An 18143-nucleotide genomic window follows, 5' to 3' on the forward strand; every position below is an offset into this window, starting at 1 on the left:
TTAACTAGAGCCAGTTATACCGTGATTACACATTAGCTGTGATCGGTATTCATTTGAAGCTCTGGAGTTTTGCATATTTGCAACAGCACCTATTGGGAATGTAGCCCTATGCAACTCAAAATGATAGAGTGCCTGCCTGCTATGTGCCAAGTAACGCTGGGTGTTTTCACGTCACAAATATATCAATTGCAACAGCATTATCGGGCTTCCTGCGTTTATTGCACAGAGGCAATTTTCGAAAGTACTTTTGCCCTTAGTGGATTGAAGAAATGTATTTATAAAGACTAATAGTTCGAAATTTTGAAGTAATAAAGTTCTTTGAATCTTAGAACTGACACATTAAATCCAAGAGCTTTTACTTGGTTTCAGCTGAAAAGAGGGAAAAAAATCTCTTGACTTTAGAGGAATAATTGTATATATTATGGCATGAATGTCTGGTTTAATAGGAAAAGTCTAGGAAGGAAGCAGGTGCTGATAGAAATCTCTGAAAATTAGGTGATCTTGTCAGTGGCAGTGGTGAAGACTTCATCAGCTTTGTGACTTTCTCAGGGTGAAAGCATTTCATTTTAACTGATAAGCTAGTTCCAGAGCCACCCAGGTTCTCAGAATGGGGATGGGAAGCTGTAATGGAATTGAAACCCACACTGATAATGTAATATTCCCCCAGCCCCTGTAGTTTGGGCAGTATTCCGTTAAGAAGGGTATAGAGCATATACCCTTCTCTCACATGCATATGGAAGCATGTAAGAAATGAGAAATTGCTACTTCGTTACTGCCATAGTATCATCTTTTCATGCACTGATCTTCTCACTTTAATTCATGGAGGATTTCACCTGTGGAGTTCTGGGTGACTCCTATACCTGCTACATTGACATGGCACCACTGGGAACAGGATTTACCAAGCAATAAAAACATTGGGAATTGCATGCGTGTGTGTGTATTTTATTTAAGAAATTCCTAAACTATTTGCCAGAATGGTTGTTGGGGGCTGAATTAAGTTCCAAATTCTTACGTTGAAGCCCTAACTCCCAGTGCCTCAGAATATAACCATATCTGGAGATAGGTTAATGAGGCCAGTAGGGTGGGGACCAATTCCATAGGATTGGTGCCCTTATAAGACCAGGAAGAGACACCAGGGGCTCACATGTGCTGAAGGATGACCATGTGAAGGGGCAGGCAATAGGGCAGCTATCTGCAAGCCGAGATGCCTCAGGAGAAACCAAACCAGCCAGCACCTTGATCTTGGACTTCCAGCTCCAGGACTCTGAGAAAATAAATTGTTTAAACCATCCAGTCTGTGGTGTGTTTTTGTGGCAGCCCTAGCAATCTAATACAGTGGCTGTATCATTTTACATTCATAGCGGCCATGTATGAGAGTTCTTATCTGCATTTGGTATTGTCACTTTTTAAAATTTAGCTCTTCTGTAAATAATGTGTGTGGTGATATTTATTGTGATTTTAATTTGCATTTCCCTAGTGGCTAATAATGTTGAATATATTTTCATATGCTCATCTGTTGTGTGTATATTCTCTGGTGAAACATCTATTCATGTCTTTTACAATTTTTTTTTTTTTTTTTAAGCTGGCTATGAGTGGCTGAGTCCTTGGGCTCAGCCAATCTTTTCAGCCTCTGGATCTAGAAGGGACCGTTGGAGGAACAGACCCTGGTCCCTGCTTCTTTGTCCTGGTGGCTGGGCTGAACAGGGCCCTTGCTCTTGAAGTCTGAGACTGGGCATTGACCTTGTGGGAACACCCTGAATTTAAAGTGCTGGGAAGATTTTTAAGGGCCAGGGATGGATCTTTTCTAAATGTTATTACTTGTAAATAAAGTCTATTTTTCTCCCTTGGTGGGAAAATTTATTAAAAAAAAAACAGTTCTTTATGTATTATAATTTAGATATGAGTCCTTTGTCAAATATGTGGTTTGTAAATATTTTCTTCCAGTTAGTGGCTTATCTTTTCACCCTCTTAACGGTGTCTTTTGTTAGAGCAAAAGTTTTTGATTTCGATAAAGTCCAATTTATTGATTATTTTTCCTGTATGAATTGTGCTTTTGGTGTGGTGTCTAAGAACTTTTCATGTAGCCTAGGTCTTGAAGATTTTCTTCTGTGTTTTCCTCTGAGATAATTTTTGTATAGGATGTGAGGTATAGGTTGAGGTTCATTTTTTTGCCTACGAATATCCGATTATCCCAGCACCATTTCTTGAAAAGACTATCCTTCCTTGGCTGCACTGCTTATGCCTTTGCCAAAATCCAGTTGGCCCTGCTCATGTGGGTTTATTTATGGGGTCTCTATTCTGTTCCATTGGTCTAGCTTGTCTGTCCCTCTGCCAACAACACATTGTCTTGATTACTGTAAATCTTAAAATATAGAAATACAATAGATTTTTATATGTTGACCATGTATTCTATAAATTCACTGAATTCATTTATCAGTTCTAGGAATTTTTTTTTTTTTTGGTAAATTGGAATTTTCCGTAGTTACAAAACAGGATTTTTATCATATTATCTGAATATAGGGACAGTTTTATCCTTTTTTTCCAGTCTGTGTGCCTTTTATTTCCTCTCCTTGCCTCATTGTGCTGGTTGGCTAAGACTTCTGTTTTTATTTCATTGATTTCTGCACATTATTATTTCCTTTGGGTTTATTTTGCTCTTCAGTTTCTGTTTTTTTTTAAGATGGGAGCTTAGTTTATTGACTTGAGACTTTTCTCCTATTCTAAGATAAGCATTTTAATGCTATAAATGTCCCTCTCAGCACTGCTTTACCTGTGCCCCACAAATTTCAAATGTTGTATTTACATTTTCATACAGTTTAATGTATTTTAAAATTTGAGACTTTCTCGTTCACCCATTTGGAAGTGTGGTGCTTAATTTCCAAGTGTTTAGTGCTTTTTCTGTTATCTTCCTGATGTTAATTTCTAATTTTATTCCCTTGTTGTCAGAGAACATGCTGAATAATTTTACTTCCTTAAAATTTGTTGAGTATTATTTTGGTTTTACGGCTCATGATATGGTCTATCATATAGCATGTTCTATGAGCTCTTACAAATATTTCTGCTCTTGTTGGGTGGACTGTTCTATAAATGTCAACAAGATTCTGTTGATTGATGTTGTTGTCAAGTTTTCCTATTTTCTTGCACCAACAGACCATCTGTCCATCTAGACCCACTGGTTTCTCCTCCATCAACATGTAGTGCTGAGTTTTGGGGGAGACAAAGGAAATCTTCAAAGCTATATACTGACTGAGTTTATCAAAAGATGTGGTTTCAAACTGGGAGATTGGGATTGACATATATACACTAATATGTATAAAATAGATAACTAATAAGAACCTGTTGTATAAAAAAATAAAGTAAAATTCAGAAATTCAAAAAAAAAAAGATGTGGTTTCAGCCAGACTGAGTGAAGAAGGGGCAAGATCTTAGCACCTTCCCCACTTGGAAACTTGTCTTGTGAACTCATGTAGACCTAAGCTAAACCTATCTTAACTCCTTCAAAAATTTAAGAAACTGGGTTAGGCAAATCAAAGATGATAAAAATTGTATGGAAAAAAAGTAAAGAAATATGGTATTATTAACTTAGGGACTCTTTAATCTTTAAGGTTTCTTGCATAAATGAAAAATACATTAAGTGCCAATGTTCTCAGCATTGTTTTAAACCTTCACACCAACCCTGGCTAGTAGCTTTTGTTGCCATTTAGGAAATGAGAAAGTTGTGGATCCAGGTCACACAGATTCACTAGGAGGCTCAAACCCATGGAAATGGAGGAGACAGAGTCTGGGAATCAGAAGATCTGGGTTCAGATCCAAAGTTCTCATCATCTTTAATCTCAAGCCACTCACTCAGCAGTGGGGTTTTCATGTCTGGCTGAAAGGAAGAACGTTGTGTGGATCAGTGGTTTTCAACTGGGGGTCAGGGTGAAGTAATTGCAGAGTTTTCCCCAGCTCTCCCTCAACTTTAGTGTGCCATTGTCCTTTTGTAAGTGCCTCTGTCAAGATCACTTCTAGGGATGGCACCAAAGAACTATATTTCACTGGCTGATATTCGTAATCTGTGTCTGCACATAATTGTAGGGGAAATGATAGCAGAGGCAACAACCAATGTAGAGTGTTCCAAGCGTGTGGCAACAAACAGGAACAGGCAACGGAGAAGCTGAATGAGGATTGGACAATTTGCTCACTTAGTGTCAGTTTAGAAGTGTGTTTAGGAACTTCCCTGGTGGCACAGTGGTTAAAAATCTGCCTGCCAATGCAGGGGACACGGGTTTGAGCCCTGGTCCAGGAAGATCCCACATGCCCCGAAACAACTAAGCCCGTGCACCACAGCTACTGAGCCTGCGTTCTAGAGCCCGTGAGCTACAACTACTGAGCCCGCGTGCCACAACTACTGAAGCCCACGCACATAGAGCCCATGCTCCGCAACAAGAGAAGACACCACAATGAGAAGCCTGCGTACCGAAACGAAGAGTAGCCCCCACTCGCCACAACTAGAGGGACCCCGCGCGCAGCAACGAAGACCCAACACAGCCAAAAATAAATAAATAAATAAATTCATTTAAAATAAAAAAGGAAAAAAAGAAGTGTGTTTAAACTGTGATATGAGACCATTTTTGACAAGTATAGTTTGAGATAACTCTAAAGTCGCTGAAGTTAAAAGGTACTAGTGACGGTTAAGAACTACTGAAGTCATTTTCTTGACAGACTCTGAACTTTTCTTTTTTCCTCCACTTTTCCTTTGCTTAGTCCTTGCGCTCCTCTTCCTTCTTTTAAGACATTCATTTTAAGGTTCAATTACTGCTGGTGTCACATCCTTTACAAATATGACTGTAGTTGGGAGGTTGCAGATGAACCACGGGAAGAGTTTTCCAATGCTTTCAATCTGGATTCCCTTTCCAATCTTATTCATCACAATGTCCCAGTTTGTGTACTTATAACTTAGAGTGGTCAGAGGTTTGTTTGTTTTTTTCCCTACCACAACCCTCAGGGATAAATTTCCTGATGTTAATAAAGAAGTAAGAAAAGACTCAGTTGTACAGTTTTTCTCATGATACTATGCTAGTGGTTTCAAATGAAGTTATTTAAATTTCAGATACTATAGGTACCATTGAGAATAGTTGTCTCTGTTCTTTTAGTCATTCATTCTAATTAAAAAAATTGATTTAAGTCAATTTTTAAAAATGAGTATGCAAGTCACTTTACAGTACATCTGAAACTAACACATTGTAACTCAACTGAACTTCAATTAAAAATAAATAAATAAATAAAAGTGAGTATGTATCCCAATGCATGCGTTTTTTAATACAAAAACTCTGTGTATGTATTTGTATGTACTTATAGTACCTGTTATAAAACATAAAAAAGAAATTAAAAATGAAAGACAAGATATCATGCAGAAAATGTTTATTAATGTAACAAACTTCTTTCTATGATATTTTAATAATAACTAGTAAAGTGATTTAAATTGTTTTATTATTTGTAAAAGTATTGGCTTAATATTTTGTGATATGTGATTTGAAAATATGTTTTATATGTTCACTTTGACCTGATAGTCGATTTCAGTGGCTGTAATAGCTGAAAAAAATGTATGGGTCCAAATGGAAGAAAAGCATTTTGCTTCTATCATGATATATTTCAATTCCATCTACCAACTATTTAAATGTTTTGTTGGAATTTGCATAGAAAATTTTCATCTATCTGGTATCAAAACAGTTATGTAAACTAGTTAGAAATTGTTACATAATAATTGCTTTCAAAGTAAGTGGAAACTATTCATTTATATAATTTTTAGAGAGGTTAGAAATTTTAAAAAGTTTTAGAAATATGTAAATATGAGAGAATTCAGAGGTGAAAAATATATCATTTCAGCAACAAAAATATACAAGATAATGAATAATAACATCTCCAAAAACCCGTTTTCAAACCCCATAGCAAGGGTTCTTTTCAAAAAAGTTCAATTTTTACACATTGTGAAAATATCACTTTTACCTTGAAGGTGTTCATCTTTTCTACAACTATCTGCTAGCATACTCCTGTCAGTCACTGAACACAGAAAAAATAGCAAATTTAGGAGACCTGCCTTCATATAAAAGAAAAGTGGATAATATTTTAAATGTGACAATTCTCTTAAGTATACAGGTGCATCTATATAGGACAATTTATTACTTCTCATTTCAAGGTATTGCCAGGATTATACTATTTAATGGTTTTGATTTTACAAAATAAACCACATTGATATCATTATAGATTGCATTATGTTAAACATGTATAAACAAATGTAAGTTATCAACCCCTTTTTTCATGTAATTGCATTTCTTTTCTCAGGATACCTCATCTTCCATACGTGACACGTGACCCTCTGACATGCAGATTCAGTGAGTATTCCACTGTCACTCTTTTATATAAAAATACAGTGAATTTTAGTAAGAAAGCTTACTTTCATATACTTCAAGATAAAAACATAAGCAAACATTCGTATTTTCCTCACAATTTACATATATCTCACTAATGTATCCTATGTACCGAGCACTATATAGATTATCTTTTACCTTTACTGCAAGACTTTTTATTTCCCTTTTATTTATGTGGAGAACAGTGGCTCTGAAAAAGTGGTATGCCTGCATTTCTCAGGGTAATTAATTCTAGCTGCTGTAACAAACCATCGTAAATTTCAGTGGCTTACTATAATACACTTTTTTCTTATGGACGCTTTTGGTTGAGTGGTTCCCATGGGCAATTTTCCTCCCAGTGGCTTCTTAGGAATAAAATCTCTTTCCTTGCTATGGGTCTGTTGTCTTTAATACATGGTTTCAGCTTGTCCTGCTGTCATCCAGCTAGTAGACAGGGAAACGAGAAGATGTCTCCTGGGCTATGGTCCTCACTGCTCTGAAGAGGTAGGGGGAAATGTCAGTATATATAAGATATTAGAGAAGGGGGTACGTGCAGTCAAGCTCACATTTTGGCAGAGGGTTACTGCTGGTCACCAGGAGCAGATGCCTACGTGAGTGATTTTAGTGCTTTTCCACATATCAGAAGATGCAAGAAATTGGGCTCATAAAATCTCCTCCTGAAAATATCTAACTATCTGAAGGCCTGTTCTGCCAGTTTTTCCCAGAGCACAGAGTGCCTCATTCCTGATCTCCACCCTGAACCCCTTTTAAGGTGTGTTGAAGGTCAGGGATTGCTGTGTCTAGTGACTTCATCCTTGTAGAACCAGATGGCGAGTGACAATTTTTAGTTGGCAATATCTACTGTTCTTTCAATTCCTGAGACGCTCCATTTAGGTGGGGGGCATTGCTGCAGCGAGTCTATTGCTGACTCTGTTTACAGCTTGCATCATTGTTCTGTTTCCATGTGCCATGCAAACCTTTGTAAGCCTCTGGGCCTGTGAAGCTGTGTATGGTCCCCTGCTGCCCTCCTATGGTGAAGTTGGATTGTTTTCAGATAAAGTTGGAAGAATCCATTTGCCTCGCTTTTGTGTTAACTTCCTTTGAAACAGTTCCAAAGCAATGCTACCCAAAGTCTATCATAGTTTTTTGGCTTTGTTTTGTTTTTCTGTTTTGTGAAATAACTCTCCCAGTTGTACTTACGGTCACCTTTTCTGAGGCTCAGTTATGTTATGAGGTCTAGGCCAAAGGACTTTAAGAGACAGACACAACGCTGAACATCATTCTATTCTTGTCATTGGGCAAAACCTTCTTGCTCTGACTCTTTCCTTATACTTAACAATTTTCTAGGGCTTTCTCCATGCCTCACGTAAACAGATTTCAGGAGGGTCCACCCCACCAGTCTTCAAGCTGGAATTCCTCCTCACATTTGTAGAATCCGACAGAATACACTAAATAACACAGGAACGAGTGTTGTTGTAGGAATTTAGAGGATCTGGTAGAGGTGTGTATGGACTAAACTGCAGAATGAAGAGGTCCCCAGTATATATTTCAGTGTGACCTCTTGCTGTTCAGTACTTAATATGGGCAGAGCGGAAAATGGGCATTCAATAAATGCTGATTGAACGAATGGCGAGGCCGAAATAGCCATCTGGCAGGGAAGGATGGACTGAAGCATTGCTGAAAATGAGTAAGAGGGACAGAAATTTGAGGCAGAGGTAATAATTGAAATTATAAGGGAATGAACACTTGGAGAGAAAAGAGAAATAAGGGATATCTGGACACCTTATTCATGCATATATGTGTGGGACCAGTGATACATATATGCCTCCTGTTTATAGCTTCTGTTTAAGATTCTCTATCTAGCATGTATGTAGGTGTTTCTGTGTCTGTGCAGTTATTTCCAGAGTTTTCTCTATCTCAGAAATTTTAAAAATTCATCATTTATTTGAATTGTTTATTAAAATTGGAGAATAAACTTTTGAATCCCCCTTTGTTCTATCTGTATATATTTTTTAAAATGTCTAGGTCCTAGAGGTTATTACTTCTATGACTGTAGTGGGTCCTTTACAAAAACTAGATTTTTAAACACAATTCTGTGTATCAGAATGGGTATCTAGCAGTATGTTGGATGCTGCAGGAATTACAAAAATGAGTAAGCCATGGTCTCTGCCTTCAAGGAGATCAGGGTTTTTGGGGAAGTAGAGTAGGAGATTACATAATATAAAGCTCAGATCAGTTCATGTGTCCTTTTTTTTTTTTTTAATAATGCGACTATCTTTTTAAATTTTTATTTATTTATATTTATTTTTGGCTGTGTTGGGTCTTCGTTCCTGTGCGAGGGCTTTCTCTAGTTGCGGCAAGCGGGGGCCACTCTTCATCGCGGTGCGCGGGCCTCTCACTATCGCGGCCTCTCCTGTTGTGGAGCACAGGCTCCAGACACGCAGGCTCAGTAGTTGTGACTCACGGGCCTAGTTGCTCCGCGGCATGTGGGATCTTCCCAGACCAGGGCTCGAACCTGTGTCTCCTGCATTGGCAGGCAGATTCTCAACCGCTGCACCACCAGGGAAGCCCCTCATGTGTCTTTTATTCATCAATTATGACATAAAGGATGGGAAGAACATTTGACTGATGAGACTTCATCCATTCTTTTTTTAAAAATTGAGGTAAAATTCCCATAACAGAATTAACCATCAGCCATTCTTAAATGTCAATTCAGTGGCATTCAGTACAATTCATCCTATTTTAAAAGAGATCCGAAGGAAATAAAACTGTTACTAGCAAAGACTAGAGAACTGAAGTACCTCAGTCTCTAAATGTGCCACATCACATTGCACCCAAATTCTTTCTGTTCTAATGATGCCCAATTTCTGCTTAGTTTGTTAACAATGCTGAGCAAACTGGTCATCTATTCAATCTATGACCTATATTTCTTGAATAGAACATGTATTAGGTGTTAGTATCTAATTTGGAATTCTCCCAGCTGTGTATTTTCTTCAGTGTCTCCTATGATTGTAAAATCCACGTGGGGGGACTTCCCTGGTGGCTCAATGGTTAAGAATCCGCCTGCCAATGCAGGGGACACGGGTTCGAGACCTGGAAAGATCCCACATGCCGCAGAGCAACTAAGCCCATGCGCCACAACTAATGAGCCCACATTCCACAAATAATACTGGAGCCCGTGTGCCTAGAGCCCGTGATCCGCAACAAGAGAGGCCACCGCAATGAGAAGCCCGCGCACGGAAACGAAGAACAGTCCCCGCTCGCTGCAACTAGAGAAAGCCCAGGCGCAGCAACAAAGACCCAATACGGCCATAAATAAATAAATAGATAGATAAATAAATAAACAAAAAATTTAAAAAGTTAACATAAATTCCATATGGGCCAGTAACCTAACTAGTTGTTCATCACTATATCCCTAGAGGAGAACCGAGCACACGGATTATGTAAAAAGCATTTGTGAATGATTGATTACCTACTCCTGGGATTTTTATTTTCACTTGTCCCATATCTATTGCCTCATATCATAGCAGTGGTCAACATAATCTGGTGCACCCAGTAAAGACTTGGGGTTGCGATTGTCCCTGGAGCTAAAGTCAAATCCTGACCATTCTGAGCACCAATGAAGGCAGCTGTTATTGGGTCTCACAGGAGGTGGCGCTGTTGCGCTTTATCATGACTATAATTTCACCTGGACAGGCGTCTCCTTTATACCTGTCTAGCAATCGCTAGTGAAGGAAATGAATAAGTTGATCAGCAACAAGTCCACCTTTTACAGTTTCGGCAGAGGTTTCCTGCTGGTTCATGTGTGGTGAGTCCCGGAAACCTCAGTGCCCGCAGACTTTCCTTTGTGGGGAACCCGCCCAAACTCCATCCTTTGCTGGCAGCCACGCCCCACAGTGGGAAGGAGGGACTGAAAAGCATTTCCTTGAGGACGGCACAGCTTGCCCTACCCAAAACAGTCTTCTTTTTTTTTTTTTCCTGGCTGGGCCAGTTTCATCTGAAATACAGAGTGACCAGAGGAAGGACACGGTAGTAAAAAGGGTTTGGGGGTACTAAGGGTGGGAGGGGGATGGCAGTGATGCAGCTCTGGGTGGACTTTGATGTTTGGGAAGAAAAAAAGGGAGGCGGCCGAAAGTGGGATGGTTGCGAGTGGCTGTTTCTATTTTATGTGAACAGCGATCACCAGGTGAATGAATCTGTATTTCTTTGGAACAAGCATCTCGTGGGTTTTGGCTTCTGTCTTTTTTTAAGGAGAGGCTAAACTTGCCTCAGCAATTTTGGCAAGGACAGAGGCAGCCAGAAAGCGAAGTGATGAGGGGGTCTCTGTGTATTACTGGAGAGGAGGCCGTCAGGAGAGGGGAGATATATAGAAACAAGCATGTACAGGAATTATAGGACTTGTCACAGGACAATACAGTCGTTCAGAAGTGCCGCCTTGGGCTCCCTGCTCTCAGCTTCAGTTCCTCATCTCTTATGCATAATTAAGAACGTAATTACCTCACGGGGTTGTTGTGATATTTAAATGAGATGAGATAATATCTGTAATCACGCTTAAAAATTGTGCAGTCTGATAATGCTGTTCTTCGTTTACCGAATTTCGGTTTCCTTCTTAATTTGTCTTCTCTTTTTCTTTTTTATTGAAGTATAGTTGATTTACAATATTATATTAGTTTCAGGTGTACAGCATAGTGATTCAGTATTTTTATAGATTTTACTCTGTTAAAAGTTATTACAAAATAATGGCTATTATTCCCTGTGCTGTGCAATATATCCTTGTTGCTTATGTATTTTATACAAAGTAGTTTGTTATCTCTTAATCCCATACCCGTATCTTGCTCCTTCCCCCTTCCCTCTCCCCACTGGTAACTACTAATTTGTTTTCTATATCTGTGGGTCTGTTCTGTTTTGCTATATACATTCATTTGTTTTATTTTTTATATTCCACAAGTAAGTGTGAATACAGTATTTGTCTTTCTCTGTCTGACTTATTTTACTACGCATGCTGTTCTCTAGGTCCATCCATGTTGCTGCAAATGGCAGAATTTCATTCTTTTTTTATGGCTGAGTAATATTCCATTATATATACATATATAATGTATATACGTCTTTTTTTATCCATTTGTCTGTTGATGGCCACTTGGGTTGCTTCCATATTTTGGCTATTATAAATAATGCTGCTTTGAACATTGGTGTGCATGTATCTTTTCAAATAAGTGTTTTAATGTTTCCGATATACACCCAGGAGTGGATTTGCTGGGTCATATGGTAATCCTATGTTTAATTTTCTGAGGAACATCCATACTGTTTTCCATAGCAACTGCACCAATTTACATTCCCACAATTAGAGTACGAGAGTTCCCTTATCTCTACATCCCTTCCAAAATTTGTTATTTAAAGCTATTCTGACAGGTGTGAGATGATAGCTCATTGTGCTTTTGATTTGCATTTCCTTGCTGATTAATGATGTTGAGCATCTTTTCATTTGCCTGTTAGCCATCTGTATGTCTTCTTTGGAAAAATGTCTATTCAGGTCTTCTGGCCATTTTTTTAATTGGGTTGTTTGGGTTTTTTTTTTTTAAAGAAATTCACGTTCTTATTTATTTATTTATTTTATTGATTGATTGATTGCTGTGTTGGGTCTTCGTTTCTGTGCGAGGGCTTTCTCTAGTTGCGGCAAGCGGGGACCACTCTTCATCGCGTTGCGCGGGCCTCTCACTGTCGCGGCTCTCTTGTTGCGGAGCACAGGCTCCAGACGCGCAGGCTCAGTAATTGTGGCTCACGGGCCCAGTTGCTCCGTGGCATGTGGGATCTTCCAGACCAGGGCTCGAACCCGTGTCCCCTGCATTGGCAGGCAGATTCTCAACCACTGCGCCACCAGGGAAGCCCTGTTTGGGTTTTTTTAATATTGAGTTGGATGAACTGTTTGTGTATTTTGTGTATTAAGCCCCTGTTGGTTGTGTCATTTGCAAACACTTTCTCCCATTCCATAGGTTGTCTTTTTGTTTTGTTGGTGGTTTCCTTTGCTGTGCAAAAGCATTTAAGTTTAATTAGGTCCCATTTGGTTATTTTTACTTTTATTTCTTTTGCCTTAGGAGACTGATCCAAGAAAATACTGCTATGATTTATGTCAAAGAGTGTTCTGCCTATGGTCTTTTTTAGGAATTTTATGGTTTTAGGTCTTACATTTAGGTCCTTTAACCATTTTGAGTTTATTCTTGTATATGGTGTAAAGAAATGTTCTAATCTCATTGTTTTATGTAGCTGTCCAGTTTTCCCAGCACCACTTGTTGAAGAGACTGTCTTTTCTCTGTTGCATATTCTCGCTTCCTTTGTTGTAGATTAATTGACCATAAGTGCATGGGTTTATTTCTGCTTTCTATTCTGTTCTATCGATCTGTGTGTATGTTTTTGTGCCAGTACTGTGCTATTTTGATTACTGTAGCTTTGTAGTCTAGTCTGAAGTCAGGGAGAGTGATTCCTCCAGCTCTGCTCATCTTTCTCAAGATTGTTTTGGTTATTTGGAGTCTTTTGTGTTTCCATACAACTTTCTTAAGTATTTGTTCTAGTTCTGTGAAAAATACCATTGATATTTTAATAGAAGTTACATTGAATCTGTAGATTGCCTTGGGTAGCCTGGTAATTTTAACAATATTAATTCTTCCAGTCCAGGAACAGGATATATCTTTCCATCTGTTTGTGTCATCTTCAATTTCTTTCATCAGTGTCTTATAGTTTTCAGAGTACAGTTCTTCTGCCTCCTTAGGTAGGTTTATTCCTAGGTATTTTATTCTTTTTGAAGTGATTATAAATGAGTTTTGATGCCCTTCCCTCTGTCTCCTCCTTTGATAACCCCTTTAATGCAAATATTGGTGCACTTAATGTTATCCCAGAGATCTCTTAGATTGACTTCATTTATTAAAATTTGCTTTTCTTTTTGCTGTTATGATTGGTGATTTCCATTATTCTATCTTCCAGATCGCGTATGTGTTCTTCTGTATCACTTAGTCTGCTATTCATTCTTTCTAGTGTGTTTTTTATTTGTTATTGAGTTCATCATTTTTGATTGAGTTTTTAAAAATATATTCTAGTTCTTTGTTAAAACTCCCACGGTGTTCATCTATTCTTTTCCTTAATTTAGTTAACATCCTTATTACTAATGCTTTGAATTCTTTACCTGGTAATTGTTTATTTCTGTTTGTTATTTATTTTTTCAGGGTTTTTTTTTTTTTTGGCTTAACTTTCTCTGACTGTATGGGCTCTATGAAGAGTTACCTCTTGCAGTCTTTTTTTTTTTTAATTATTTATTTATTTATGGCTGTGTTGGGTCTTCGTTTCTGTGCGAGGGCTTTCTCTAGTTGCAGTAAGCGGGGGCCACTCTTTATCGCGGTGTGTGGCGCTCTCACTATCGCGGCCTCTCCTGTTGTGGAGCACAGGCTCCAAATGCGCAGGCTCAGTAGTTGTGGCTCACGGGCCTAGTTGCTCCGCGGCATGTGGGATCTTCCCAGACCAGGGCTACGAACCCATGTCCCCTGCATTGGCAGGCAGATTCTCAACCACTGCGCCACCAAGGAAGCCCTATATATATATATATATATATATATATATATATATATATATATACACACATATATTAGGTTGGTTATATATCCTGATCTTGGAGAAGTGGCTTATACAGGAGACATCCTATAGGGCCCATCATCACACTCTCCTTTGGCCACCAGAGCCATATGCTCTAAGGGTACCCCCTATGTGGGCTGTGTGGACCCTTCTGTTGTGGTGAGCTGACTACTGTAGGTGTGCTGGTAGGCAGGGCTTGCCCCCAGCCAGTGGCTCTCAGGCCCTGCCTCATGTGGAGGATGCTGGCCCACTGGAGGGTGGAACTGGGTCCTTGGGTGACTGCTTGTGGGGCTTTAGGTGGGGGGGTTCCCAGGGCTGGTTCCCCCCATATGGCTGGTTTCTTGGCCTGTGGGGTCCTAGGACTGGTGTCTACTGGCTGGTGGGCAGGTAAGCCCCTGGTGCTAATAGGCTAGAGGGAGGATTCCAAAACGGTGCTTGCCAGTGTTACCGAAAGCTCGGCCTCTCTGTACACTGGTGCCGAATCAAATCCTGGAGACAGAGTGTTGGGTGAAATAGAAAAGGATGGCTTTATTGTTCAATACTCTGCCAGGCAAAGGGAGACACACTGGGCTTCTGCCTCAAAAAACTGTGTGTCTCAACCCCAGAGGATTTGATGAAGGGTTTTACAGCAGTGGTTCAAAGGTGGGGTCTCTGACAAGATTAGGGTATGAGCAGGGCTTGCCCTCCCATAATCTCATCTCAGGTGGTCGTCTCTTAATCTTGATGGGCTTCTCTGGTCCCCTTAATCTTTCCTCAGGTGGTTTCCTGGCTGCTCCTCCCTAGATTAGCAACTGTTCAAATCTGCCCTTTGGAACTCAGGGAAGGTCATGGAGGCTGGAGTCTTGCCTATAAGAAGTGGTGGACAAAAGGAGGCCTCCGTGCTCAGGCCCCACTCGGTTTCACCAGCACCAGTGTTCTTGTAGTAGAATGAGTTCCCAAAATGGCTTCTGTCAGCATCTATGTCCCCAGAGGGAATCCCAGTTTCTTCCTGCCTCTCTGGGAGGCTCTCCAAGATCAGCACATGAGTTTAACCCAAGCTCCTTTAAAACTACTGACTCTTCACTGGGTCTTGCAGCATGTGAGATTTTGTGTGAGCCCTTTAAGAGTGAGTCTCTTTTTCCAAGGCAGCTCTCCCTATGCAACTCGCCCTATGCAAGCCCTCTAACTCTCCCTGTGCAAGCCCTACTGACCTTCAAAGCCAGGCATTCTAGGGGCTCAACTTCTTGGTGCAGGAACCCCAGGCTTGGGAGAACAATGTGGGACTCAGAACCTCACTCCTTGATGAGAACCTCTGCAATTGTTATTATCCTCCAGTTTGTGGGTCACCCAGCTGCGGGTGTGGGTCTTGATTAGACCTTTCTCTGCTCCTCCTACTCATCTCATTGTGATTCCTTCTTTGTATCTTTAATCCTGAAAAATCTTTTCTGCTAGTCTTCAGGTCATTCTCATCTCTAGTTGCTCTGTAAACAGTTGTAATTTTTGTGTGCTGGTGGGCAGAGGTGAGCTCAGGGTCTTTTACTCCACCCTCTTGGCCACTCCACCTCAATAAAACCAATTCTTGACAATTGCATGATCATAGCAACTTGAAGATAGTGATTGAATTTTTTGGACCTACACTTTTATACTTTCATGGACTAAATTACTGGCAAGAATGATAAATGAAAGGGAAACCTGCTTCAATTGTTTTCTTGTACAGCTGTTAACATCTTATACCTTCAGTCATAGTAAACTGCCCCATCTTTGTATACTTAACAGTGGTTCTTAAAGTTGTCAGGTGACAAAATACATAGATATATGCTGCTGTTTCTAGAACATTGATCTAAATTAAAATTATTATATGTATATAATTCTAGGCTATGTTGGAATTCTACTAAGAACAAATTGTAGCACATGCTAAAGTTTAAGAAAAAAATGTGTTTCAAAGTGTATGTTGTAGCCATAGAAAAATCTCAATAATACATATATAATACTCATATGTTAAGCCAGTTAGCTTCCTGGAGAAGACTTCAAAATTATTAGTTTTCATCCGATCATCGTTTTGAATGATTTAACCAAATGTACTGTTTTGTTGGATAAATGTGGGGTGTTGGGTTGAACAACTCCGGGAGACACCATTTATGTTATAGTCATATTATGCTGTCACCTGAATGATGAAAAATATTTGCCAAAGATGATAATTTGGAGCTTAGAGAAGATGATCTTAAGCATTATTTTTTTCTGAGAATAATCAGTTTTCAAGACCAATTGTAGACCCAGCCACCCCTAGTTTGTGTCATTAGGATCAACTTCTCCGAAGTCCCTTTTAAGTCAGATGGGGTTAGCTTAACCCAGACAAGGAAATCGCCTGCTGACCCTTGCCTACGTGCTGTACAATGCCCCTCCAGCTGAGAGTCAAAGTCAGTGCTGCCTCTGGCTAGTTAGAGGCTACAGCAGCAGGAAAGGACTTGTTTATCTGAGTAGAAGTGACAAGCTTGGCTTGTGGTTCAAGGAAGGGGGAGGGGAGCTTGGGAATGCTGAAAATCTGTCTTGACTGCCTTGTTTTCTCCCGGATTTATAAGCAGATTCCACAAATCCAACCAGTGTGGTCTAAAGCTGCCCTGCCTCCTACCTCCGTGGTCTTTCCCCATAGGTTCCAGTGCCTCACCCCTTGAGTGTTCCTTGGGGCTGATATCTTAGTATGAATCAAAATGAGTTTTGGGGGAGGGATAAATAAGCAGAATATTCACAAGAATATTCTTAAAGCCCTGCAGTGCCAGCAAGGAAAATACAACTGGAATGTAAAGTCTCTAAAACCTTGGAAACGTATGGGGTAGATTTCCAGAGGTTAATCCAGACACATATACAACCCAAAGGCCTGGCAGGCAGAAGAAACTATGAAACTATAGGCACATTATGAATTCTAAGAACTAGGATCTTCCTCCTTATCCTCATCTGTACAAAACTTAACTTAAAGAAGAGATCAAATATCCAGTCAGCCTCTTGAAGGGTGGAAAATTATAGTAAAAGAGCACCAGATGGACATTCAAGGCACACGAGGCTAGTCTTAGCTTAAGTTCTAATTAGCTGTTGGGAGACACCGAAATCCTGTGCCTCAGTTTCCTTACCTGCTACTTATGGAGGTTAGGGCTTTTTTGGTTGCTTTCAAAGGGCCCTTCTGGTTGTACATGTTTAGAATGCATTTGTGGAGTTCATGTTGCATCTCACAGTGTACCTGTAAAGCAGAATAAGAAATGGAAGGCAGCGTTGCTGTTTTTATAGTTTCTTTAGCAGGGAGCTGTGTCTGTAGTGGCACAGGAGATACAGTGGTGGTTTATGGTGTGGGAGTAGAATGGCTTTTTGGCACTGAAAGGTGAAACTGCTGCGTTTGCGTCCCTTCTTGAAGCCCAAATAGCTCCCTTAACACCAAGTGACCTCGATTTCATGCCCTGTCTTTCTTGTCCTCACCCATGTTCCACTCTTAAGATGGTCTAATAATGGATTCATGATCAGAAGGTCCCACATCTGATTAGATCTCTGATTTATTTTCTGACCCTAGGCGAGTCACCTTTTCACTTAGATCTTAGTTTCCCCATGCAGTAGGAAGTTCTTAAAACAGCCATGGATTATTCTGAATGACTTGCTATCATAAAAATGCAGATAACTTAAGGGACTTCCCTGGCGGTCCAGTGGTTAAAACTCCACGCTTCCACTGCAGGGGGCGCGGGTTCAATCCCTGGTCGGGGAACTAAGATCCTACATGCTGCATGGCCAAAAATAAATAAATAAATAACTCTGAAGAACACTCCAAGTTTTTAGGATTGGGAAAAAAAGAAATGTAGATTAACCAAACGCTATTTTGTAGTTATCTGTAAAGCACCTCCCCTTCATCACCACCACCTTTATCTTTCTAGGTCTGCTTTTCTTGGGCTGATATTAAAATTGATTATTTTTAATTCACTGAGTTAATGCACTGGGAACTAGAGGCAAGCTGACTTACAAATAAAAGTATGAGCTTAGGTTATCTACAAACAGATGGGCAATAAAGACTTGATAGTATCAGCAAGGCCACAGGTTGTGGGCTTATAGAGAGCTAGATAGTGTGTGAGATCAATCACTCTGAAAAAGTTCACTGAACCTTGGGATAGAACTCTGTGCTAG

At 39.8% G+C, this 18143-nt stretch overlaps 1 protein-coding gene across 4 annotated transcripts in view; it reads left to right on the top strand.

Moving 5' to 3' along the window:
* The first annotated feature begins 740 nt into the window (after window positions 1-740).
* The window catches only part of STYK1 (serine/threonine/tyrosine kinase 1), a 55991-nt gene continuing 38588 nt past the window's right edge, over window positions 741-18143 (top strand). For 2 of the 4 annotated variants that reach the window (XM_082420273.1, XM_082420274.1), the window contains exon 1: window positions 6386-10418. The gene's annotated coding sequence lies outside the window, so the exon portion shown is untranslated. The other 2 variants (XM_082420276.1, XM_082420277.1) reach the window with 2 other exon arrangements.

Source organism: Balaenoptera physalus (genome assembly GCF_965194825.1).
Source record: "Balaenoptera physalus genome assembly, chromosome: 13".
NCBI classification, from domain to species: Eukaryota; Metazoa; Chordata; class Mammalia; order Artiodactyla; family Balaenopteridae; genus Balaenoptera; species Balaenoptera physalus.